Here is a 25260-nt window from a genome sequence, read left to right as displayed (position 1 = left end):
TTATTATATGTATATATGTTTTATATTTATAACAATGTAATTCATACCATTTACCAAAATAAATCCCATGTGGATTAAACTAAGCAACAAATAAGGACAGAAAGTTACATATTCATGGGGCACCTGGCTGGCTCAGTTGGAGGAGTATGAAACTCTTTTTTTTTTTTTAAGATTATATTTATTTATTTGACACAGGGAGTGGGGGAGAGAGCAAGCACAAGCAGGGGGAGGGGCAGGCAAAAGGAGAAGCAGGCACCCCGCTGAGCAAGGAACGCCCATGTGGGGCTCCATCCCAGGACTCAGGGCTCACCACCTGAGCCGAAGGCAGCGGCTTAACTGACTGAGCTCCCCAGGCGCCCGGGAGAAGCTTGCAGCTCTTGATTTTGGGATTGTGAGCTCGAGCCCCAGTTTGGGTGTAGAGATTACTTAAAATAAATAAACATTAAAAAAAAAAAGTTACAGGGGCACCTGGGTGGCTCAGTGGGTTAAAGCCTCTGCCTTCAGCTCTGGTCATGATCCCCGGGGTCCTGGGATCGAGCCCTGCATCGGGCTCCTTGCTCGGCGGGGAGCCTGCTTCTCCCTCTGCCTCTGCCTGCCATTCTGTCTGCCTGTGCTCGCTCTCTCTCCCTCTCTCTCTGACAAATAAATAAATTTAAAAAAAAAATCTTAAAAAAAAAGAAAAAAAAAGAAGAGGAATGGACCTCATCATGAGGGTGTCATGAAGATTCAATTAGCTAAGATTTAAAATGCATTTGGAGGAACACCTGACACCTGGTAAGTGCCACATAAAAGTTTCCTAAATTGAATAGAAATTATACCTGGCCTTTCAAAATAGATCGTGAGAACAAAAATCACTTTACTCTCTGCATTAAGATTGGGAAATGTGGTATCATTTTTAGCTCTGTTCAGCCCTGACCAGCCCCTGGGAATCCACCCTCTACCCTGGGCCTAGGACCCAAAGCTTCATTCACACAGAAATTTTCCAAGCGATGCAGTGGGCTAGAGATGGGAGCGGGAGGGGAAGGAGCAGAGGGCCCTGCGATCACATTAGAATTGAAGCAAATACAAGGAAGTGATTTCAGACAGATTTGCTAATGAATTATTAACCTTAGCGCCGTGACAGTATATCCGCGGAGTAAATCATGTTGGGTTAAATAACCCAAATTCACTTATAACCAAGAAGGAAACAGGAGACTACTCCTCCGTTGTAGAAAAACAATTCCCCATAGATCATGAAGCCTTTCACAAAGATGGTAACAGATTGCTCTCCTGCTGAGAAGAGAGATTGCCGGCAGCAAGGGAACTCATGGGGAGCTCTGGGGGGACTGTCCGTGCACGTGATCCAGACCCAACGTTTATATTCAGCTGGTTTCCCTGGTACAGCAAACCTCCTGGGGTCTGTTCTGATTGCTCCTGCCCATGCCATGTTTCCTATTTAATATTTTTAATATCCCTTCTGTTTGGGACCACGGGTACTTGATTGTGAGGCTGTTTCCATGCACTGGTAGATAATTAAGTGCAATTCAAGAGACACCAAAAATAAAAGTTGTTCGAGTTGTCAGGTTCCCTTCCCAGAGCAGTGGTTGCTAAGCGACCACTTGGCTTCTGAACTTTGACCCAAGCTGCTGACCGTATCTTAACTTTTCTTTCTTTTTGGCACAGTTCATTCGGACGTGAATGCATGTTTAGCTTAATTCTCTTAAGAAGTTAGGACGAATGGTGGTCTGGTCATTTCCTTAAGCAATAAAGATATTGTGGTGACTCTGCCTTTCTAAAAATTATGGATGAAAACATGCTAAACCACACAAAAAGGGGATCATCAAGATCCAGAATTTGGGGAGTATAGAGAAGGCAGTGTGAAAAATGAGCTAGCTCTCTTTGTGATTGTGAAGGGAACGTGAGGGATGAGCCAAGAGAACCGGATCTTAAAATTTGGAGGGTATGAAGTGAAGGGACATGGCAGGAGTAGCAAAAATGAAATCTTTGAAGACTTTGCTTTATGAACAGAGTGACTCTGGGAGATGTGTCAGAGGTCTCCGGAGTTGTCCTCTTCTCAGTCTTCCATCAGACATGATTAACTAAGGAGAGTTTATTTATTTACTTTTTAAAGATTTTATTTATTTATTTGACAGACAGAGATCCAAGTAGACAGAGAGGCAGGCAGAGAGAGAGGAAGGGAAGCAGCAGAGAGCCTGATGCGGGGCTCGATCCCAAGACCCTGGGATCATGACCTGAGCGAGATGCAGAGGCTTTAACCCACTGAGCCACCCAGGTGCCCCAACTAAGGAGAGTTTAATGAAGAAGCTGTTGTTTACAAATTGGGAGGCATAGTTCAGGGAAACCAGGAAGAGATCGTACAGCACTCATGAGCTAGCAACTGTGGGGGATCTCTTCTCACCCCAGGTCTGAAGGAGCAAGGGGAGGCAGTAATTATTAGAATTAGGGGTGATTTTGGCTCGTTCAGGCTGCATTTTGTTGGGCTTGGCTAACAACCCACCCCCACAATCAGTGACCAGTGGTAATTGGGAAATGGTAATTGATAGTAATTGGTAAATACCCCAGACCCTCCTCCCCTCACATGGGATGACTGAAACATGTTCTATACTGGTTTTCAGTGGAGCTTAAATCCATACGGCAGGTGATCTGATAACAAGCCCTTTATTGGTAGTCTACCACAAAAAGGGAAAGCTAGGCTTAAATCTCTGGAGAGGGGAGCGCCCTGGGCAAGGCTGCTAGGCAGTAGCTGTGGCCTTTAGTTAAGAGATGCAGCCAGGGGGGGTCTGGGGGGCAGAGTTGTTTAAGCATCCTACTTGATTTTGGCCCAGGTCATGATCTCAGAGTCATGAGATCAAGCCCTGTGTTGGGCTCTGTGCTCTGTGCAAAGTTGGCTTGTTCCTTCCCTCTGCACCTCTCCCCACTTGCATTCTCTCTCTCTGAAATTTAAAAAAAAAAAAAAAAATCTTTAAAAAAAAAAAAGGTGCAACCAATTCTACGGCACGTGCAGTGGGAGGGATCTGGGGAACAATGATAGGAATACCCCAGCCTCACCCTCCAGTGTCTGCGTCTCCTCTCCTGAGCACATCCTCTGAAGCCAGAGAAGCCTTCTGTGCTCACAGGTAGGACAAAGCCCTGGAGAATGAACCTTACTCAAGGACTGGGATGATCAAGGATTGTCAAGGCCCAGCTGATCTCCACTTCTTGGCACTCATAGTCTTCTGTAAACCCCTCCTGGAGTTCTAAAGTGGGATTCAACTTACATATGGCAGAAGGGATGGACATCACTTCTGAGATTAGGCTATATGAAGGCTGTTTTCCAGCTTGGGAATATCCTCTCTTGCTTTCTCACTCACTGTGAGGGAAGCCAGCTGCCATGTCGTGAGCTTCCCTGTGGAGGGGTCCCCCTGGCAAGGAACTGAAGGAAACCTCTGGCCAATAGCCAGGGAGAAACTGAGTCCTGCCAGCAACTGCGCAAAGGAGCTCAGAAGTAGATGCCTCCCCAGCTGAGTCTTTCAAGGAGACCACAGCCCGGGCCGACAGCTTGACTTGCAACCTCATGAGACACCTCAAGCCAGAGGTACCCAACACACTGTGCCTGGATTTCTGATCCCCAGAAACTGTAAGACAGTAAATGTTTATTATTTTTAAGCTGCTAAGTTTGGGGGCAATTTGGCATACCAAGATAGATGACTAATACACTATTTCTTTTCCCTACTTTCCTACTGGTATTTTCTCCTTTCCCCAAATGAACTACTTGCCCTCCAATCCTCGACTCAGGTCTGTTTCTGGGGACTGACCAAACCAAGAAAACACACAAACGAGGGAGGAGGCTCAGGGAGAGGGCAAGAGGAAGGAACTTCTTGAAGTCCTGCTCTGGGCTGGTAACACTTGATTCTGGGTCTAGTGCTGAAAGCACCACTTCCCACCGGGTAGTCACTGGGGGAAGCAGCAGAGTGACCAGAGTCACTGGGGAACCAGTGAAGCAGCTGGGTTCGAAGACAGAGAACCTGGCTTTGAGCATCCCCTCTACCAGTTCTGGAATGGCAGTGAAGGTCTGTAGTACTTTAGGGACTAAGTTTTCTTACCTGAAGAGCTCTAACAACCAACTCCAGTATATAGGGATTAAATGAGCTTAAAGTCAGTGACCAGGGCTTTGGAAACTTGTAGCTTCCACAAATGAGTCATCATTACAGGCAAAATGGCCATGGGTGCCCCAGTCACAAATCACATGACTGGCCATCTGACCCTCAAATGGCCCATGACTTTAAAGATGAGTCACTGGGCTTCCAGGCCAGATGGACTTGGGAACAAATTCTCTTCTCTGCCTGGAATGACTGCTGAGTGCTCTTGGAAAGGAGACGAGCAGGCAGGAACACAGCCCGCCCCAGCAAGAGCCAGCATCCGCAGCTCTGTCAAACAGAATTGTGTCCCAAGGTCTTTTAAAAATAATCCTATTTTGAGATGTTTACATACAAACTGGGGAAAGAATGGGGGTATTATGCCCATAACAGAAATGCTCTTAAACAAAAAGGCACCATTTATGTCCATTTCCAAGTCCATTTCCAAGGACGGGCTGTGGGCTCTGTGACTGGAGCTGGGTCTGAGTGCCCTGTGAGTAGATGGATGGAGTTTGCTGGCGGGTTTTGTTGGGCCTGTCAATCAGGCTTGCTGAGGGAAGAAGCGTGCTTTGTGCTGAAGACTCCAGTTTGCACGGTTCTGGGAGCTTCTCCACAGCCCTGCTTATCTCCTTCGTCCTGGGTGCCTGGTTTTTTCCAGTAGATGGAAGATCCACTTTAAGGAAATCACCTTTTCTTTGTAATCAAGGCTTATAAGACATTTCTGTGGGTTCTTCAGCATCCCTTTTAATCCTTGTTAAGAGCCTATGGGGCAGGGGTGGGGATGCATTTGAGTGCAGCATGTCACACACACACACACACACACACACACACACACACACACATACATCACAGATCACCCTCAGTCATTGCCTGGGTGGATCTGTCACCACCAACATCATCTCAGGGCACACCTGCCTAGTATGTCCCCATTACTGCATAAGTGTGTCCTAGGGAAGGCACTCTGGGAGGGCTGAAGAATGGATGGTTTTGAGGGCTGACTATGTGCCAAGGACCTCTCTCTCTGTTATTTCCCTTGTGTGCATGAGAAAACAGAAGCTCAGGGAGATGGAGGTAGTTGACCAAGGTTGCGGAGCTAATAAGGGCTGGATAGGGCATTCAAACTGTTGTATCCCATGCTGTAATTGTGCCTTCCAAATGCTTCCACAGCTATAGCAAATATTACTAGAGAAACATGTTAACTGCTACTGCTATTACCCCTTCCATACCCTTCCCCCCACATACCCACAGTGATGTATGATACACTGCAGAAGTGTGATCGTCGTTCAACAAATATTCGCATCCCACGTGCCTCCCTGGGGCTCTTGGCTCTGAGGATTCAGGCTTGGACATGCACTTTGCTTTGGCCGACAGGATGTTAGGAGATGTGATATCAGCGGAGGCTTGAGGTGTGCTTACCTGGGTGATCTTGCTTTTTTGTGCCCCTACCTCTCACAGAGAAAGAATGTGCTTCGGGCAGTTGTTGGTTGTGAATAAGAGAAAAATGCCTATTGCTGTTTGCCTGATACTTGTAGTTATTTGTTCTGTGGCAGAAGCTGACTAATACAAGAAGCGAAACGTGAGAAATCAAAAAACCTCTGAGTTCAGCTTCAAAAGTGTATTCCTAGTTCATCCATCCATCCAAACATTTATTATGCCGGTGCTTATGACCATTGCCTGCATCAATTTTGGCAGGTGCTGGAACAAACTGCGACAAATTTAGCAGCTTAAAAGAACACACAGGTATGATCTCCCAGTCCTGTAGGTCAGAAGTCAGGTGCAGCATGGCTCAGTGGGGTTTTCTGCTTAGACGTTGACAAGGCCAAAACCCAGATGTCAGCAGGACTGTGGTTCTTTCTGGGTGCTCTGAGGATAAATCCAAGTCCCAGTTCAGTCAGGTTGTCCCTGAATTCAGTTGCTGACAGCTATAGGAGTTAGAGCTCTGTTTCCTTGCTGGCTGTCAGCTAAGGGTCGGTCTCTGCTCCTAGAAGCTGCTGTGTTTCTTCTCCTGTTATCCCTGTGGATGCTCCAGCAAAGGTGGCTTGAGTACTTTTCATGCTTTGACTCTCTCAAGCTTCCTGTCCTGCTGCATCTCTGCGGTGGGGGGGGGGGGGGGGGCGGCGGGGGTGCGGGCTTAACGAGTCTGATGTGCACTCTGCTTTCATGGAGCTTACATTCTCTAGAAGAGACAGATAATAGACATCCCACATAGAAGGATAAATACAGTTGTGTTGAGTACTGGGAAGGAAATAGGGAAATGTGATGGAATCAAGGAGGGAGTTTCTGGAGGTAGGGACATTAACTCTGCTGGTCATCTTGAAGATTCTGCGAACCATGAAGGGAAGGGTATGCTTGATAAGGGCATGGCTTCCGCTAACAGATGAAGAAACAGAGACTCCAGTCTGGTCTTAGGGCTCCTTCTGCCATGCTTAGCTATGTGTGTCTGCCATTAATTGCCAGTCCTGATCTGGGTGTGTACAGGGAGTGGATATGACCCCTTCCCTGCCTACCTCCTAAGGTGCCTTGTGATGCTATAAATAGAGAAGAGGCAAGAAAAATGGAAAAGCTGTCTCCATGTTGTGCTGACACTTTCCAAAGCAAGGTGGCGTTGGGAGAATGCATGGTTGAACGTACCTAGGAGATTGTTGGCCTTAGGGTGGCTCTGCTGCACTGGGGGACTGATATCCTGCGTTCCTGCTGGAGAGCAACTGGGGGAACCTCATTCTTTTGTCTGAAATATGATGCACAAGGGCGTCTTCTGACCTGGAAGAGACTTTTCTTCCCCTAACAACTCAAGAGGCCTTCTGCAATGCAGAATGGAGTTGGCATTGGTTAGCACAAAGGTCAATCCCAAGTCTTTCCTCTCCAGGGTGACCAAAACCCAGCCCCTTTCATCCCTCCAAACTGTAGGCTGGTGGCCTGAGTGGTATGTGGAAAAATACTCAGGACTTGGAGCTGAAGGAGGCTGGAATGCTAGGGATTCAGAGGTGGCTACTTCCTCCTAGGTAGAGTCAAAAGAGCACCGGCTGGGGAGTCCACAGACCAGGGCACAGGGTCTCATCATGCCCTAGACCATGGTCTCTGGAACTGGTCCCCTGGATTTAGCCCTGGCCCATCAGCTCTGTGACTTTGAGTAAAATCTTTAATTTTGTTGGGTCTCAACTCTAAAATGGGCACAGTAATGGTGCCTGGCTCCTGGGCTAGCGAGGCAATCCGTGGACGGTGCTGTAGTAGATATTCTGGGGCCCTTCTGTAATTCTCTTGACCCTCTTGTCCCCCCTGCAGGTTTTCTGGGTGGTTCCAGCATGCCCGTGGCCTCCTTCCTCCAGCACCCGTGACCCTCTCTGCCCAGGGGCTTCTTTCCTACACGAGGCTGGTTAGCTCCAACACAGGACACTGAGAAGTGCAGGGGAGTTGATATTTCAGGAGTGACTCTCAGCCAACGAGGGGTTAGAGTTGGTGGATAAACCTCACTGTCCAGTGGAATCGTTCTCAGGTGTGCAACGTAGAGTTCCCCGAATTGTCCCCAGTGTGGACCGAATCCCAGGTGCCTGTTCAACTGGCTTTCCTCCCTTCCCTGTCTCTCTCCTTATTCTCTCAGTGTGCTTCCTGGGATTACCTCCCAAGTCAACTATCTGCACCCAGATCCTTGACTCGGCCCACTTTGGGCGAACCCAACAAGACGGGCTTCGTGCCAAGCCTGGCACTTAACAAGTACTCTACAAGCAGTACTTACTGTTAGACTGTTAGTACTCCTACTACCACCTTGGACGACATCCCTGTGACATCGAGGGGTTGCCCTGTCCCCTCTCGCAGTCTGGGCCCAGCTTTGGAGAGTGCGAGCTCTCCTCCTGTGAGTTAGGGGGTGGCTGGCCGTAGAACATGACCCGCTTCCTGAGTTCAGCTTCCTCCCTGGCCCATCACATCTCAGGGAGCTCAGCTGGCATTGGCAAGAGTGTGTCTTTTTCTCTGGCCACCATTTCTGGGTCCTCCCCCCATGCCAGGCGTTGTGGATCAGGCCTGGGACTAAGAGAATCTACCAGCTACTTATGTGACTGAACCATAGTTTCTTCCTCTGTATGGTGGGGGTCATTGAGAGCCTAGGGTTGTTGTCTTAGTTTGTTCGGGCTGGATGACTTATAAACAACAGACACTTATTACTCTCCGTTCTGGAGCCTGGATGCCCAAGGTCAGCATGGGGACGGTCAGGTTCCGGTGAGGGATCCTCCTCTGGTTGCAGACTTCTGACTTCTTGCTGTGTCCTCACATGGTGGAGGGGGCCAGGGAGCCCTGTGGCACCTCTTTTATAAGGATGCCGATCCCATTCAGGAAGGTGCCACCCCCACGACCCAGGCACCTTTCAAAGGCCCCACCTCCTAACCCTGTCACAAGGCAGGTTAGCATTTCAACCTATGAATTTTGGAGAGATGCAAACACTCAGATCATAGCAGTTGAGGTGACTAAAGGAGGAGGTGACTCTGAAGTGTCCTGTACAGTGCCTGGCATGGAGGGAGGACCCACAAATGGTGGCCAGAGATTCTCTCTAGACCTGGTTCCCAGGACGTGGTCTAGAAAACTGAGGGTCAGAGAGTGACAGTCAAGACTTTGAACGTGCAGTCCCACCTGCCAGGGGCTGTAGGTTGGGCGGAGTGGAAGGGTCTGTGCAGGGCCCAGGTGACAGCCAGGCTCCTTGTTGAATTTCTGGCAGTGGCGGCATCCACTGATCAAATATTTATCAGACCCAACAGTTTGCCCATAGCACTGTGCCAAGATGAAAACGACACACATCTGGCCCCAGGAAGCTCACGGCCAAGCATTGGGCAGCGGACCAAATGATGGCGCACATAGAACGTGTGCCGTGTGAAGGATGTTTTGGGAGCTGAGGAAGAAGCAGATTTGGAAATCTTCAGTTTTAAAGTCTCTGCCTTCTTGTTTTGATAGCTGAATAACCACAGTAATCATTAACATTTGCTGATGCTTACACTGAGGCAGGCACAGTTTTAAGCACTTTAAATGAATTAACTGAGTTGATTGTATCCTGGTATGGACCCTGTAAGAATGGACTGTTGTTATCACCCTGTTTCACCAAAGAAGAAACTGGGTTGCAGAGAGGTCATGGAATTTGCCTAGAGTTACACAGTTGGTATGTGAAGGTACTGGGGTTTGAATCTGGGTGATTAGGCTCCAGAGTCTTTGCTTTTAACCACCATTGTGTATCCCAACCCACACTCACAGGAATATGGGGGACCTGACCATGTGAACTTCTAGAGGTCCCTCTGGGGGATTGTGTGCAACTTTGGTTGATGATGCTGTGGTTGATTTTGGCCCGTGGCTTCTTCCCAAGCTCTGGTAAGTTGCAAGTTCTGGGTTTGGGTTGTGTTCCTCGGGAAAGTTGAGTCAGTTGGATGTGCATCCCAGCAGGAGGCAGCTGTGTCCTGGTTTCCGGGGGGCCCCATCCTGGCCTCTAGGTGTGAGGATTTATGATGGCTTCCCAGGACATTACTGACCACCCAGGCACTGCCATCCTACAGATGGAGAGTTCTGAATCTTTTCAGGGTCACAGATTATGGTAGACCCTGTTTGGGCACCCTCCCAAGATCCCTTGACTTACCCATCTCCCAGCTGCGGGAAGCGTTGGCTGCTAATAGCTCACAGCTGCCCCCTGCTCAAGGTTGCCATGTTTAGCAAATGGGAATATTTCATTTTATCTGGTAAACTGTACCTCTTCTCCAGACAATTGTCCATACAATTGATGGGAACAACCTACAGCTAATGACTGACTGACATGGGGTTCCCAAAGTCTTGCCCTTTGCCATAAATGGGGACAACTTGGTGGTCCAGTTTGTGCTCCGGAGACCCCCTGTAGATCAGGTCAGAGCTCCTCATGACATGAGGTCACATTCTTGCTGGGCTCTTGTCCCTTGCCTCTCCTTAGAAATTTCCCCTGAGAACACTTGCTCAGTAATTCACTGATTCTAAATCCTTGTTCTAATCTCTTTTCTAGGGAACCCTGATCTCCTTGAAAACATGAAAAAAACCCTAGATCTTTTTGCTGAAAAAAGCACAGGTGCACCTACATACTAACAATGGCACATGATTTTTGGAAATGACCTTGAAGGGGATCCTCCACTACCTGTGTGTGCCAGACCTCCATCTCACCCTCTCAAAGCTGACTAAACCCACTGGTATAGGATGAAGTTTAGCATGAAGTTAGCACTGAAAATTATGAGCAGGTTTTTTTAAGCCTATATAATTTCCATTATTTGCAGAAAGTCTATGTGGAAATCAAAACATGTCCCGGGAGAGGAAGCTGTCAGCTGAATGTCATGAGAAGAAATAATAGTTGAAAGGACATGAAAGAAACACAAGTCTGATCAAGTCATCTCCCTGTTTGAAACCATTCAAAGGCTTCCCACTGCTGTCCTGATAAAGACCAAAGTCCTTGACAAATGTCTCAAGGCTTTCCATGGATGGGTCCCTCCACCATGTCAGTTTCATTATAAATCATTCTTCCATTTGATCTCCATGCTGTAGTTAGTCTGGTCTCTTCCATCCCTTCCAACTTATGTCCTTTCCTACCTCTTGGCCTTTGCACATGTCCCTGTCCTTCCCTGGGTTATTCTTCCCAGCTTTCTTGCTCCTCTGTTACTTAATCACTTTTTAAGAGAAGCTCTTCCTGACTTCCCAGGTGGATATATACCCTCCACTTCACACTATGTACATCTTATACTTCTTTCATGCTACCTATTACTATGTAATAAATTACTCCAACTTTAGCATATTAAAATAGTAAACATTTTTATCTCACAGTTTCTATGCTTCAGGCATATGGGAGTAGCTTAGCTGGTGGTTTGGGCTTAGCGGTCTCCTGAGTTTATAGTCAGGTTGTTGGCCAGGGCCGCAGTCATCTGAAGGCTCGAATGGAGATGGAGAATCTGCTTCCAGGATCACTTACATGGCTGCTTGTAAGGCTTCAGTACCTGATCAAATGGATATTCCTTCTATCAGCTGGTTTTCCCCAGAGCAAGTGATGGAGAGAGAGAGTGTGTGTGCATATGCTGGTGGAGGTGGGAAGGGGCAGGGGAAGAGGGAGAGAGAGAATCTTAAGCAGGCTCCATACCCAGTGTGGAGCCCAACATGGGGCTTGATCACATGACCCTGAGATCATGACCTGAGCCGAAATCAAGGGTCAGATGCTTAACTGACTGAGCCATCCAGGGGCCCCTGCAGACATTATTTTTAAAGCCACCTTAGTCACTTTTCACAGTTGCCAATTTTCCTTTAATTTGTGTGACTACTTGATCAATATTCTGTCTGGGCTGCTCTATTCAAGAAAGAAAAGTCTTCCCACCCCCTCCTTTCACTTCTCATTCTTCTATTCCAGTGCCCAACGTAGAGGTGGCACTGAATGAATACTTATTTAACAATTGAATGACTTATTTATTATTTTTTGTGAGTATACTTCAAGAAAACTCTCTGGCAAGGAAGCCATGATCAATGTTTCGTAGTGTATCACTGTTATTCAGAGCACACATGAAAATTCCTTCAGTTGGTCTTTCAATTTCTGTTTGAGAATAAGGCATAGCGTCTGGAGCCCATGATTTTTTTTTCTCTTCATTCATTTTGCAAACGTTTATGAGCACTTATCATGTGCTAGAAAGAGTTCCAGGTACTCAGGATGTGGAGATTAACAGGATGCAGGACGGTTTTATAAATTAAGACATCCACGTATTAATGTATGAAGTAGCCCAAGGCTTTTGAATAATCTTCAAACATGAAAGACAACAGGCAGCTGTATTAGAAACAGACCCCTTGATATTGTATTTGCAGAAGCTGTTTTATCAGCCCAGCATGTTCCCCAAGTGAGGGAGTATTTACATTTAATTCCAAAGTGGTTGTGCCAACATCAGTGCTCTGGTTCTACTTTTGGTCACTGTTTGCAAATGTACAAAAGGTTTTGTCAAAGGAGCTGGATAAAGATGGAAAGAGAATGGCATTATATATGACTAGCAGAGATCTCAGAGTGGCTGGTGCTGAGAAACAGTCCAGCCGAGGTCACAGGGGCGTTCGCGGAGAGCGAGGATAATGTGAAGAAATGGAATTGGGAAAAATGAAACAGCAGCAAAATGGGCTTTGGCTGAAATGAGTGCAGTGTGGCGAGAGGCCTGGTCTGTGGCTCAGGAGACCTCAGTCTGGTCCTGGCTCTGCGTCGGGGAGTCGCATACTCTCTTTCCTGGGCCTCTCTGTCCTTGTTCGTAAAATACATGCATTGGATCAGACCCGAGGTTTTAGAACTTTTTTGTGTTAGCTTATTTCTGTTATTGCATTTAACAGCCCAACACCTAGATATATGGAACAGGTAAGATGTAAGCCTTTCTTCTTAGAGAAGTAAGAGTAAATGGTTGGATCCCAGGCCAGTGCTGCCTCCTTCAGGTTCCTTTGCCCTCACAAGGTCAGTTCATTCCACCGAGTTCCAGCTGCCAGCACACGTTTCCCTCCCCTCTTCCCCCCAGGGCTTTCCCTGGCTGCCCGAGTCCCTTTGCCACCTGGCCTGTAAACTGGAAGTTCTAGCAAATTAACACGTACCACCAGCTGGCCTCAACCCATGACTGCTGGGAGCTGGGGTATTTCTACCTTAGGTCCCTCACTCCTCAGGTGGGTGTGTTATCTGGATTGGCTCCCAGAGTTTCCCAGGAGGTGCGAGCCTCTGGTGTCCACAGTGGTAACTGCATTGTTAACATCTTGTACTGGCTGCACTCCCTTCTCTTTAATCCTTCCTCACTCCCCTGCTGGTGGTTCCTGGGATTGCCTCCCAAACTTGGATCCTTGTCTCAGGCTCCGCTTCAGGGTAGAGGGAGACCCAAACTAAGACTAAGACGGGGACACAGAGCAGGAACAAACTCTTTCTCCCCACTTCCTCTGTGCCTCAGACACCCTTGCAGAGCTCCTAGGCCCCACAGCAGTTTGCAAACCGATGGACTTAAAAAGGGAGTCTCGGTTTCCTCATGGCGGTGGCCTTCGAAAAAGTACATGTCACTGCGTTAGCAGAATGTGGTGTGTTAAAAGCAACTTTATGCTAGCGTTTTCAGGTGAAAAGAACCAGGAGATTCCAAAGTCAAATTATGCTTCGACTTTGTAGAAGGGTTATTATGAGCTAGTTTTCTCTTTTGCTCACTTGCTTTATGGAGTGAGGAAATGAATCTGTGCCAATTGGCAGATATGCCAGCCCCGAATAGGTTAGGGACAATGACACTTGAATGGTTTCTGGATTGATAGAGTCCCCCTTTTGACTGGTGATTCTTTCTGACTCTTCTTCTAACCTTCATGCAGAGGAGAAAGGGGGGAAATCAGATCCCTAGGGGGTGTTTCTCCTCCATAACCGGGGAGGGGAGCAAGAAGCACAGAGCGCAGTGCCCACTGTGGTGTCCTGCTCAACCTCCCCCCTGCCACTTCCCACGTCAGGGAACAGTGACCTGACTTCCAGTGGTCTGCACCTGCATTTTGTTGCTGGCCTTTTGCTCCCTTCCAGGGAATTCACACTCCTTGGGAGCAGCCTTCAGGCCAGGATTAATGGGAATTGGGGTACAAATACCCCAGCTACCTTGTTCTTGGAGTAGGAAAACCCAGGTGTGTGTCCTGCCTCATTTCCCGGAGCTCCCCTGAAATTTGGCTCTGGTTGCCCGCAGTGGTCATGTTGATCCTTGATAAGACGCCCTGTACTGGCTGCCTCACCTTTCTTGTCTCACTTCCCCGTGCCTCTACTGGTACTTTCTACACCTCCCCAGTGAATTCTAGCTGCTCAAATCCTTGTCTGACTCTGCTTCTGGGAAAACCTAAACTTAAAAAAAAAAAAAAAAAAAAGTGTCCCAGACAAGGGCCAGGTAGTTTCTGCTTATTCCATTTTGTCCCTGGGAGCCTATTTTGTAGGTCACAGTATCAACTGATGAGAAGTTGGGGGGTGCAGTTAAGTGCCGCTGGGATGGGGACTAGGCTTTGTGAGAGCTGCCCCTGGGACAGCACTGTGAACTGGGAGGACAGCCTAAAGACCTTGTGTCCTCCCTCCATGATTACTTCCTTAATGGCCAGACTGGCTTCTCTTGCCTAAATCCTCCCCCCGAGGTGGTTCCCGGCTCATCTGTGGCCTCTGCCCTCCACTGTCTCTTCTGTCCTTTATGGTCCAGTAATAGAAGACCACTGGAAGCTTCCCTACACCTCATTTCCCCATCCCTTTCATGCCTGCTGACTTTGGTATAGTATTCTCCCTGCTTATATTGCCCTTCCCTATTTTTCTCTTAGCAGAATCCTGTTCCTCTTTTAAGACCTAGTCTAGGGGTCACCTCCTCTATGAAGCCTTCCTTGACTTGATTTTCATGCCTCCCCAGGGCCTCCCAGCATCTCTGTCTTATAGCCCCTTCACACACTGTACTGAAATCATCAATGCAGACACCTGCTTCCCCCCCAGATGGTGACCTTTGACAACCCAGGTTGTGTTCTATTCAAAGGGCCTAGCACACTACAGGTGCTGGATGTAGGCTTGGCTCCCCAGAAGCAGACCCTGAGACAGGTATTTCTTTGGAAGTGATTTATTAAGGAACTGCTCCCGGGAGAAATCAGTAAGGAGAGTAGGGGAAGTGGGCCAGGGAAGGACCTAAGATGTGATTTCAGGCAAAAGTCCACAGAGGAGAGCTTTCTTCCCAAACTCATTGGGAATGCTGGAGCAGAAGCCACACCCCATAGCTGTCCTGAAAACTGGGCTTTTCCTCTCCTCTACCAGCCAGTCACTGACTGAGGTCTACTCCAGGGAGACATAAACACCTGGGTCCATACACCACATCTCTGTGTGTGTGTCCATGTGCAGAGTGATTCCAGGAGCCTGAAGACAGTCTTCTAGAGGGTCACAGATATGGGCCATCAGAGGCAAAGGCCAGAGGATGACCCCTCCACCCAACACCAGGGCAGAGTTCCACAGACGAGGTAACAGGGTGAGAGAATTAGGCTGAGCTCCAAGAGTGTCCACTAGAGGGCTCCCTTCTGTCTCACGGCTGAGCTGACATGTGGCTGGGTGGGCATGCCCCTCTGTGTGGCTCTTTTGCACCTCGAATCCAGCTCATCCTGTGATCCATTAGCCCCATCCTCTGCACGTCCATTCTTCCTGAGCTCTCTGGGTGCTTGGCTCTAACACGTACTCTGCCTCCAGGGTCACCTTTGGCCTCTACTCCCAGCCTCATAAATTCACCCTTCATCAATTTTCTCCATTCTTTCAATTCTCCTTTCAAAATCTTTGCCAAAGTCATTCCCTGTTTTCCATTCTCATTATCTTGCTGCTACATCATCAGGGCCTGGTATGATCATTACTTGTACATATTGAATGAATGAATGAATGAGTGAGTGAGTGAGTGAATGAATGAATGTGTGATAGATAGCCCAGTCTTCTGAAAGAAGTTCAGCCTCCGTAGCCTGATGTGCTGTTTTTCCAGGGGCTGACCCCTCCCCTTTTCTGAGATCTTACGAATTTCTAAACACAGACTACTTAACGGCAACACAAACTACTCATTCTTTCATAACATAACTTACGTTCTAGTGATCTCACCCCTGCCCTGCTCTTCTTTGCACTTTTAAAAAGCCCCATTTCTCATCTCTACCTGTAAAAATCCTGCTCGTTTTGTAAGGCCCGGCTTCCCAATCTTCTTTGAACTTGCAGCATTTAATTTGTTCCTCTCCTGGGGAACTGCTTAAAAATGGTTTTGGTATCACCATCTTTAAAGACAATGAGTTCCACCGTATCAAGACTTGTAGGTTACACTGTATGTTATCTAACTGGAATTTAAATAAAAACCTAAAAAAAATGCTTAAAAAAGAGTTGCATGTATTGTTGGCATTAAATACTCACCAAATATTTTGGGTTGCCCTCTCTTGTGGGCACATCGTAGGGCTGTGTTTTTCTACCCCCTTGAACTAAATTGTGACCACATGACTTGTTTTGGCCAATGAAATGTGAGCAGAGTGACTTGCGTCCCTTCTGGGTGGGATGTTTAAGAGCCAGTGCAGGAGTGCCCACCTCCCTGCTTCCTGCTTTAGCAACCACTGAAGGACAGAAATAGAACCTCCATCAGCCTGGGCCCCTGAGTGAGGACAGTGCAGACTGGAGGTCCTAGTATATTTCTGCAGCAGATAGATATCATATAAGTAAGAAATCAAGTTGTATTGTTTCAAGTCTCTGAGACTTGAGGTGGTTGTTATAGAGCATAACCTAGCCTCTCAAGAGTCCAGCAGTGTGAGGCTAGGTTATGCTCTATAACATCCTCAGTGAGGCTCTGAGGAAGAGCTTCAAGGTATATATATACTGAATGAAGCCAACTAAAAGACTCTTTTTCTTGACCAAAGCCACCATCCTTCTGTAGCTGAGATGATGGAACGAATGCATTAAAAGATTGAATTCACACAGATGAAGTTAAGTGAGGCATTGGATAACGTCCGTTGCATTTTCATTGCGGATGGCCAATGAGGTAGTTACAGATTGGAATCGAAAGAATGTCCTCCACATACTATTTTTCTTCCCTGTCTCCCTCCCTCCCTCTTTCCCATTTCACTTCCTTCCTCCTTCCCTCCCCACTTTCTTTAAAAAAAAAACAAAAACAAAAAACAAAAAAAAACCAACTTAGTTCTATCTGTTGGTTGAGCATGAAAATCTTGTATGAGAAGCAGGGAGAAACCAGCCACATGATTTTTAATTTTTTAAAGGCATGAATAAAGAACAGAAAACCTTGCCATAAGAAAATAAATTTGTGTTTTGAAAACATTAATCTTTAGGCCAGAAGAGGCAATTTTGATCAGATCTTCCATTCCTCAATTTTTCATCCTCTTTATCTCAAACTTTGCCCAAAAAGCAGAAGGGATAAGCGTTCTAATGACAAAACAAATCTAATATTAAATTTTTTGCATCTTGCCCGTCTTACTTTCTGGGGGGTTATTTCCTACCATAATGGTCCAGGATCTTACAAATGTCTCTAAAGAAAAAAATTTTTTTCGTCAGTGCCTGCAACAAATGAATCACACAGACAATTTGCTACAATGGGCTTTTCTTTTTGTGCAAAGGCAAGAAATCCTGAGTGAGGAAGCTCAGACTTCACCAACCTCCCGGTTCTGAAATTACTCATCCAGACATGAAACAAAATTGAAAAATCAGAGAGATCTAGTTTGAAGGAAAAAGAATGGTTGATGGCCTGGGAACCAAGTAAGTACTCATTTTGCCTTTGTGCCATTGGATGGAGATGCTTGGATCAAAAGAGGACTTGGAAACGTCAAGAAATTGACAAGTGGGGCTAAAAGACACAGGCAACGTGTTTATCATACCAAAAAAAAAAAAAAAAAAAAGCACACATCTGGAGTGTCAGCCGTGGTCCTCAGCCCAAAGAGCCTCTTGCCATAACAAACTCATTGATAAGAACTGTCATTGACTCTGCTTTATCTTCCGTGTGCTACTAAGAGGGCGCATTCCAAGTGCATCCTACGTAAATTGAGGTTTGCTTCCTGACCTGGGAGATCAATTCTCTGTCAAAGAGGGTTGGCTGATGGATCACCGTGTGGCTGCCACTGCATTGAAAATAACATCAAATACCTTCTCAAACACACTTCCGAATTACATGCTGGATCTCCAAAGAGGAGATTATAGATGAATCTGTGTAGCTCACCAACCTGCGTGTCTTACAAAATCAAGTAAATGAGGCTGGTGCTCAGTGGTCTGGGTTGTCCCCCCAGCAGAAGCAGCAGCATGTCAGGGTTAATTGCACAGATTTTGGAGCGTGGTTGGCTGGGTTTGAGCCAGGATCTGTCTTCCTCTTACCAGCTCTGTGGCCTTGGGCAGATTATTTAACCTCTCTGTTTCAGTTTTCCTGGCTGCCAAATAAGGATAATAATATGGTACTTCCTATCCCTCCCTCCCTTGGCAGTATCTTAATCTTCATCTCTCAGGAGCAGACCTGGAGACATGGATTTAAGAGCAAGAAGTTAATTGGGAGGTAAAGGTAGATGAAAGGGCAAGGAAGACAGGAAAGAGAATGGCCGAGACACAGCGAGTTACTGAGCAAGCCACCACTGCGGGGAACCGGGACTGAATCCTGCTGGGGAGCCCTGGGAGACATGTCTGGATGTGCAGGGTGGCAGACCATTTCGAAGATTAGATTAGTTAATTATTGTGAAACACTCGGCAGAGTTTTCACTGGGACCTCCAAGAGCTTGATTAGCGCTGAAGCTACATGGCCTGTTCTTTGGGACCACTTCTTGTCTCAGTATGGATTTTAACTTTTTTTTTTCTTCCTTTGGGACAGCAAGCCGTGGTAAGGAGCTTGGTACTGTAATGGTAGCCAAATGGATTTCAGGTTTTCTTGAAGATGACTGCATATCTGTGAAATGGATTTGGCGATGGAGCTGCCTCCATCAGGGGGAGTATCATCAGATCGTGGCCTGTGGGAAAAATACCTGCCAATCCGTTGGAATTGTGGGGACATGAAAGGCACCTCATTCAGTCCTGGAGGCCACCAACACCCAGAGTCTTAGTAGCGTCAGAGGAATGAACACCTGTGTCCTCTCTCCTCTCCATTGGGCCTGTGCTGTGCACTCATTGAAGGCAGGCACAAGCTGGATGGCAGTCATCTCTGTGTCATCAGAGCTGAATACAGGACACTGCACTGAGAAGTGAAGGAACAAACAGATTAACAGCTTCATCGCACACGTATCATGTCTGCAGGTTCACCTTGATGGGAAATATTGGCTTCCTCCCACTTAACGTCTTCTCAGCTCCTTGAAGCTTATCTTGCTCTCCGGAGTCAGAAATAACTCCTCTCCTCTAACTTCTTGGACACTTCGTGTCTCTTCCCAGTGCATCACATTCTGCCCTGCAGAGTGGTAATTTGTGTATGTGTCAGAACTTGTCACCCTTCCCTCAAATGCCTCTGATGGCTTCCAGGCACATTTAGGATACTCTGCGTGTTCTGACCTGGCCTATGAGGCTCTGTGTGCTCTAAGCCCTAAAACTCTCCCTGGCGAGCTCACTTACCCTTTTCTCTTCCCCTCCTCTTCTCCAGCCACAGTGGTCTCATAGCTGTTCCTTGCCTGTGTCATGCCTGGTCCTGCCTCAGGCCCTTGGCACTTGCTCTTCCCTAGGACTTCAGTCTACCTTCTGCCTTCAGATTACTTGTTCCATTGACTCAGATCCCTGCTCAAATGTCGTTACCTCAGAAAGTTCTTCCCTGACCAATATATCTTAAAAAGTGTCCTTCAAAAGACGAATGGATAAGGAAGATGTGGTCCATATACACTATGGAGTATTATGCCTCCATCCGAAAGGATGAATGCCCAACTTTTGTAGCAACATGGACGGGACTGGAAGAGATTATGCTGAGTGAAACAAGTCAAGCAGAGAGAGTCAATTATCGTATGGTTTCACTGATTTGTGGAGCATAACAAATAGCATGGAGGACAAGGGGAGTTAGAGAGGAGAAAGGAGTTGAGGGAAATTGGAAGGGGAGGTGAACCATGAGAGACTATGGACTCTGAAAAACAATCTGAGGGTTTTGAAGGAGTGGGGGGGTGGGAGGTTGGGGGAACCAGGTGGTGGGTATTGGAGAGGGCACGGATTGCATGGAGCACTGGTGTGGTGCAAAAACAATGAATACTGTTATGCTGAGAATAAATTAAAAAAATTTTTTTAAAAGTGCATACCACCACATTCATCTGCTTTATATTTTTTTCCACATCACACATTTTTTTGGTTGTCCTGACTGCCCCCTCCACCCACAAAAGTGCAGACTCTTTCAGGTCAGGGACTTTGTTATATTTAGTGTGGTATTTTAAGCTCCCACAACAATGACTGGCACTTAATAAGACCTCAGCAAATATTTGTTGAATAAATGCATAAGAATTATTGTCCCATTTTAGACACGGGATAACTGAATCCTATAATTGAAGAGAATTGTAGGATGGAACATAGCTTTTTGTCTGTACATCATTGTATCACATCCACTGCATGCACACACTTTAATCTTTATCACAATAAGTTTGTTTATACCTAGGGAACTGAGGCACAGAGAGGTTGCCTAACTTGCCCAAGATCATGCAGCCAGGGGACAGCAGAGCAAGGATTCAAACCAGATAATCTAGCTCCAGGGTTCATGCTCTTCACCCCTGTGCTGTGCTCTTAGAAACAGACAAGAAGGAACTCTCTGTGGGTTGTCAGAGGAACCATCTAGGGAACAAATGGAAAGCTTTCCATCAACTGTCCCAATGCTGATTGAAAATTTCTCCCATGGGAAACATTATGGGATCTCCAACACTCACCCCTGGTCAAAAGCTAGGGATGAGTGTTGGGAGCTAGGCTGGAGGTGAGGAAAGCCATCAAGCCCGCACAGGGCGCGTGCTTGAGGAGATAATCTCACCACTGTGTCTGCAGAGAGGCTTGGGGCATGACTTACCGTGTCAGTAAAAGTAGATAATGTCTCTGCTTCCAGAATATTCTGACATCATCATCCAAATAGACCTTTCAGTGTGCTACCATCTAAGGAAGGCATCCTTTCCCTAGGAAACTCCTTGAAGACAGTACCTCATACAGGACCCCAGGTGTCTGTGAGATGCTCAATAAACACTCCATGGCTGGGAGGACTTTTTTCCATCCAAAGGAAGACATTGATTTAGGACACACCCATCTCCTTGACAAGTCTCATGCTATCCCACTCCTAATCTAATCTCTTCCCATCTGAATATACCCCAAACCAGTGTCTGACTGTTTTCTCAGCTTCGAATATGATCAGAGCCCTTCCATGCTCATAAAGTTTCCCTGGACTTGTATTGTCTCAGGAAAAATTCCAGTGGTGTCTGTACTTTAAAAAAAAAAAAAAAAGTCTCATATTGCTATAGAATACAGCACTTGACAGAGGCCCGGGGACGAGCTATAGTATCCCCCTCTATCTTTTCCCCTGTTAATTTTACAGAGTTCTGATAAGGGGAAGGCAATTAGCCAAGGATGCAGTGGGTCAGTGCTGGGAGCAGACCTGAAGCCCGGTATCTTAATGGCCAGTCCAGCGGTCCATCCTCTGTGAGCACTGCGGGGCTCTAAGATGTAGCTACGAAGTTGCAGAGAACAGCTCTCTGTTTGAAGGCAATTGAAATTGCCCCTCCCCGGTCATGGTAAGGTCTTCCATACAGTTTTCTCCTTCTTTGGCCTCTGATCCTTAGGCTAGATAATTAATCAGGCTTTTGAATAATTAAAATAATTTCAAAATGCCTTTGTATCTGTGAAATTCTCTCTGGTAATTACTGCCTTATCAAGAGCCTGGTCCCGCAGACTGGAATACTTTTCCATCAGATAGGAAGTGTTTTCACTTGTGGCTTTGGGATTCAGAAGTTGCGGAAGGAGCGTGTGTTATGTGAGCCAGTCCCTTTGAAGATGAATACCACTGACTCTTGACTCCATAATCTCCACGGAATCCCCTTTCCTTCGTAGATTTCTTGACAAGACACAGCGTATCTCATTCTTTGCCTTCAGAGTTTGCTGCAAGATATGATCATTAGTTAAAATACCGGATTGACTTCTCCAAACCGGATTCTGCGCTTGGGACTTGCTGAGTCTGGCTTCCAAATGGAGCATCCACTTTTCAATTAAAAAAATAAAAACAAAAACTCCTGTGGCAGCAGAGTGAATAACAGTGCTCGCTTTTCTTGAGTTACTTACCTGGTCCTTCCTGACCCAGCCAATACCCAGTGCTGAGCCCTAAGACACAATGTTCTGACCCTGGAGTCCCACGACATCTTGGTCATGTCTCCCTAATGGGTGTTTTTGGAAACTCGGATCCAGGATGCCAAGGCTGACAACTTCATACTGGATTCAGGGGGCTTTCCAGAAATCTGGTGAACATTCCCAGCAAGTAGACTCAATAGAAGGACCAACTACTTGACCGGGGCCCCTTAAATACTTCATCACCAAGAAAAGGACCAGTTATAGCATCTGGGGAAGGGAAGGGAAGGGCCAGTGGGGGTGGTATTCATGGGGTCGTACAAGGGAGACATTATTTTATGGTGGTGAAGAGCACATGCTCTAGGTTAGACAATCAGGGAGTTGTGTTTTCCTGGGCTCCTGTATCTGCTGGTTTTCAGCTGGGTTTGGCCAGAAGCAAAGAAGCAGCCGCCTTGCTTTTAGCTTCCTCTGGACACAGCTGCCGTGGTTCCAGTGTCCGTGCATTACCATAATCTGAGGCTTCCAGTACCTTTGTCCCTCTGCCTTAAGAGCGGGAGTAGCTTCTTGCTCTTGTGTATTTCTGAGTTAAGTTCCTGTCCCTTGTTGGTCTCTCAGGTCCCGCATCCCCTCTATAGCCAATTCCCTAAATTAAATTCCCTCTGTTGTAAATACTTGAAGCAGGTTCTGTCTTCCTGATACCACGGTATGATCGAGTAAGCCAGCGCCTCTCCTCTTTGGCTTAAGTGAATTTGAGACGGGTCTCTGTCACAGCCTTGGGAGTCTGGACTCAAGCAGGCATTAATAGGCCAAAAACGTAGCTACGAGACCCTGAGCTCTTACTATATGCCTGGCGCAGTGCTAGTGCATGGTGTACATTATAGGATCCATGCACTCGGAATCGTAATCTCCGTTTTATAGATGAAGGAGCGAAGACACAGACTCTTTAATTTTATCCCCACCTGGCTTCTTTCCTTTATGTGGAAACCCAGTGAAAACCAGCTGCTGCTTTAAGTAAGGAAGAGAGCCCTCGAGGTATGTCAAGGCTCAGAGCTGGCAGGACAAGAAAGGAGGTGAGGAATGACAAAAGGGAAGTCTGGGTGCTATTTCTTGACGCAGCGCAGCCTCGAGGTGTAACTACACGTGCTTCTCCCAGTCAGAGTGTAAGGCGTGAAGGGAGCTCCATGTATCTGAACTACAGGCATCTCCAGTAACCGATTCAGGTCAAGTGCTTGCTGCACATTGCGCACACGTTTTGCGAAAGGTGGTAAGTAGGAATCGTTCATGTGTCCTTAGAGACCGCGACACCATTCAGTACTCACGGCAAAGAGATCACTGGGCTTCATAAGAGGATAATTTTATTTATTTATTTATTTATTTTTTTAAAGATTTTATTTATTTATTTGACAGAGAGAAATCGCAAGTAAGCAGAGAGGCAGGCAGAGAGAGAGGAGGAAGCAGGCTCCCTGCTGAGCAGAAAGCCCGATGTGGGGCTCGAACCCAGGACCTGGGATCATGACCTGAGCCGAAGGCAGCGGCTTAACCCACTGAGTCACCCAGGCGCCCCATAAGAGGATAATTTTAAAACAAAGCTTGGTCAGCTGTTTAATAATTTACTGATAGTGACAGCAGGGAGAATATCTAATAACCAGTGAGATTGGCTTTCAAATCGAAAATAAATTCATGTTCGAAGAGTTACAGGAGAAGTAAGAGGGGAAGGGAGGGGGAGGCATTACCATCAGTCAGGAAGTATTTAACATTTGTCAGTTCCTGATTTTTTTTTTTTTTTGAATCCTATCAGAGGGAGAAATCTGATTATTGAGCGGTCACAAAATTCCATACATTCATATTTTGAAACATTCATGGGCCCTTAATATTCTTCTCACAGGAAACAAGAATTATGCAGAAGTCTGGTCTTTCAAAGCAGAGGCCCTGACCCACCTGAGCACTGAGGAGGATCTGCCTTTGTTAATCTGGGGACTTTTTAGGGCTACATTGTCTCTGTTATCACCTGTCAGTTCCTCTTGGGGTAGGTAAGGCCTGAAAAATTTTTTAAAAACCCTGAAGGCTTCAGAAAACAAAGTCAACCCAGACTATAACAGCACATTTTCGTGCTCTGGGGAGAACCTAGGTGGGAACTTATTGCAAAGGAACCGGCTTCTGGCTAAACGGAATTTTCTTTCTGTTTACTACCAAGCTCTGTTGAAATGTCTTGTAAAATGAAAAGGGTTTAGAGATGGCTGGGCTCGGTGTTCCCTGCTCATTCCAACATTCTTGGTTCACGGTTGGGGACATGATTACAGTGATTTTAAAAGAGTGATTTTAAAAGAGACAGGTTGAGAGGAAAACACAGCCTCAGACCAGCATCCATCCTGAACCACCAAACCTCCTCGTGCCTTACCTCCCTCCCCTATACATTAGGAATAATGAGAACTGTAGTGTGGATCCTGCACTGGGGACTTTCAGCTATGGGCTTGGCCCATGGCAAATGCACCTTCAGACATTTCAGAAAGGCAGAAGCAACACCAAAGGGGAAAAAAAGCTCAAGATTATCCATCGTTAAGCTTCAGAGGCAGACAGTGATAAATGGTATTTTTGGGTAAAGCAGCACCTCTGCCCCCCCCCACCCCGCCCTTCAGCCCCCTCCCCAAGGCACTGGGCACACTCTGTCCTCAAACCAATCCCTAAATTTGCTGCTCTGGAGACAGGTTTCCAGATAAGACAAATGATTTCTGTGTTCCCAGGTGGTATTTTCTGTGGTTTTAAATTCCAAGATTATCCCCTCCATTCTTCACGTTCATCTCAACAAACTCACCCTTATTCTGCCTTGAGTTATTAGCATTTTTTTAAGCTTGTAGAAATAATGATTTTTCAACGTTTTATCTGACATGAGAATGGCTTGAATAAACGTGTGCAGTCTGGCCTGTCAAGCCAACGAAAGATCTCGGGGGCGCTGGGGGAGACTTCTGCCATGACCCAGCGTGGTTCCAGGGGTGGCGAGGGGATTCTGAGGGCTGAAGTTTGTGGCTATCATTTTGGGTGAAATCCCTTCTTGTGCAGTGGAGTAAAATATTTCTTCAACAGCTGTCCTTTTCTGAAACTGAAAGAACCAGTATTTATTCCACGGGATTGGCTGTGGAGTAGCTCGCTGGTTGAAAATATTTTGAGGATGGGACGCCTGGGTGGCTCAGTTGGTTAAGCAGCTGCCTTCGGCTCAGGTCATGATCCCAGTGTCCTGGGATCGAGTCCCACATCGGGCTCCTTGCTTGGCAGGGAGCCTGCTTGTCCCTCTGCCTCTGCCTGCCACTCTGTCTGCCTGTGCTCGCTCTCGCTTCTCTCTCTATGACAAATAAATAAATAAAATCTTTAAAAAAGAAAAAGAAAAAAAAAAGAAAATATTTTGAGGCTAACACTTAGGCCTTA

General features: G+C 46.7%; 1 long non-coding RNA gene across 1 annotated transcript in view; it reads left to right on the top strand.

Moving 5' to 3' along the window:
* The window catches only part of LOC125110045 (uncharacterized), a 93763-nt gene extending 69899 nt beyond the window's left edge, over positions 1-23864 (top strand). The window contains exons 2-3 of the long non-coding RNA XR_007130429.1: positions 21098-21293; positions 23726-23864. This is a non-coding gene — a long non-coding RNA (uncharacterized LOC125110045). The remainder of the gene's footprint in view (positions 1-21097; positions 21294-23725) is intronic.
* The last annotated feature ends 1396 nt before the right edge of the window (positions 23865-25260 follow it).

Source organism: Lutra lutra, chromosome 9 (genome assembly GCF_902655055.1).
Source record: "Lutra lutra chromosome 9, mLutLut1.2, whole genome shotgun sequence".
NCBI classification, from domain to species: domain Eukaryota; kingdom Metazoa; phylum Chordata; class Mammalia; order Carnivora; family Mustelidae; genus Lutra; species Lutra lutra.
Note: the sequence above shows the minus strand (reverse complement) of the source record. Positions and strands in the feature narration are given on the sequence as shown.